We start from the raw sequence: 1,577 nt of genomic DNA, 5'->3' as shown, positions 1-1,577 counted from the left end.
TTAACCAAGGCATTTCTTGGAAATCATGTGGCTCTTGGTTGGGCTTGGTTACTCCTAAGTTAAATCAGCAGAATCCCCTTCTTAAATTCAGTAAGAATCATACTTAGGTCCCTGACAGCTTGATGCTAAGGCGCCCCAAAGTGGCATCAAGACCTCATTACATCAGCAACAAATGGATCTTTTAATCTGTTTAGGAGATGTAGGCATTCCAGGCTGGACCAGCATTTATGCCTATCCTTGAATAACTTCAGCAGAGGAGCTGGTAAGCTGCCTTTGTGAACCAAAGCAGTCCTTAGGGTGTAGTGACACCCGCATTGCCCTGAGGGAGGGAGTCCTAGGATGTTGACCCAATGACAGTGAAGGAACGGCGATATATTTCCAATTCATGGTGAGAGTGGCTTGGAGGAGTTATTGCAGGGGGCAGGATGGTGGCTCAATGGTTAGTACTGCAGCCTCACAGCACCAGGGATCCAGGTTCGATTCCAGCCTCGGGCGACTGTCTGTGCGGAGTTTGCACATTCTCCCCACGTCTGCGTGGGTTCCCTCCGGGTGCTCCTGTTTCCTTCCACAGTCCAAAGATGTGCAGGCTAGGTGGAGCAGCCATGCTAAATTGCCTGTAGTGTTCAGGGGTGTGTGGGTTATAGGGGGATGGGTCTGGGTGGGATGCTTCAAGGGGCAGTGTGGGCTTGTTGGGCCGAAGGGCCTGTTTCCACACTGTAGGGAAACTAATCTGCAACCTTATCCTTCTAGATGGAAACCAAAAGATCTGCCGATGCTGTAAATCAGTAACAAAAACAAAGTTTTTGAAAAACCTGCTGAGCTTTTCCAGCAACTTTGTTTTTGTTCCTTCCAGATGGTAATGGTCATTGGTTTGGAAGGTGCTGTACGAAAAGCACTGAGTTAATGCAGTGCATCTGACTGATTTTTCTTTCATTAACGTATTTTTCCTTGTCACAAAATCACAGGCGTTATTACACGCCCTCCTCACTGAGAGGTAGGGACCCTACCAGTACACCCCCTATCCTCACGACACTGTGGGATCAGGTAGCCTCCAACCCCTTCGGGTTTTTCCGTCAGGTAGCCTCCAACCCCTTCGGGTTTTTCCGTCGGGTAGCCTCCAACCAATTCGGGTTTTTCCGTCAGTGGGCCTCCAACCAATTCGGGTTTTTCCGTCGCACCTGTTTTGGGCCTCGGCAATGTCCGTCGACCCCCGAGCCCGACCCGCCCGCCATGGAGGGAAAAGAGGGCTGTGATTGGATAAAGGCTGCCAACACCGTTGAAGTGTGCGATTGGCTAACGGACGGCAGACGTGTAAAATCACGTGGTGCAGACACGGGAGCCAGGATTGGCTAAGAGCTCTGCCCGTGCGTGGGCGGTTCAGGTGGCATCCGAGGGCTGGCCACGATTGGACGACACGCGGGACACACGAACGGGATGTGATTGGAGGATAGCTACGTCCCTGTCGCGCGGTGATGGGACGACCGCCGGGATAGTTGGGCGTGTACGTAGTACGCAAGTGGCTGATAGCCCAGTCAATCAGGCGCTCAGGTCAGGTGGCACCTGGAGACGCACTCTGA

The sequence above is a fragment of the Stegostoma tigrinum genome, chromosome 11 (assembly GCF_030684315.1).
Source record: "Stegostoma tigrinum isolate sSteTig4 chromosome 11, sSteTig4.hap1, whole genome shotgun sequence".
In the NCBI taxonomy this organism is placed as follows: Eukaryota; Metazoa; Chordata; class Chondrichthyes; order Orectolobiformes; family Stegostomatidae; genus Stegostoma; species Stegostoma tigrinum.
Note: the sequence above shows the minus strand (reverse complement) of the source record.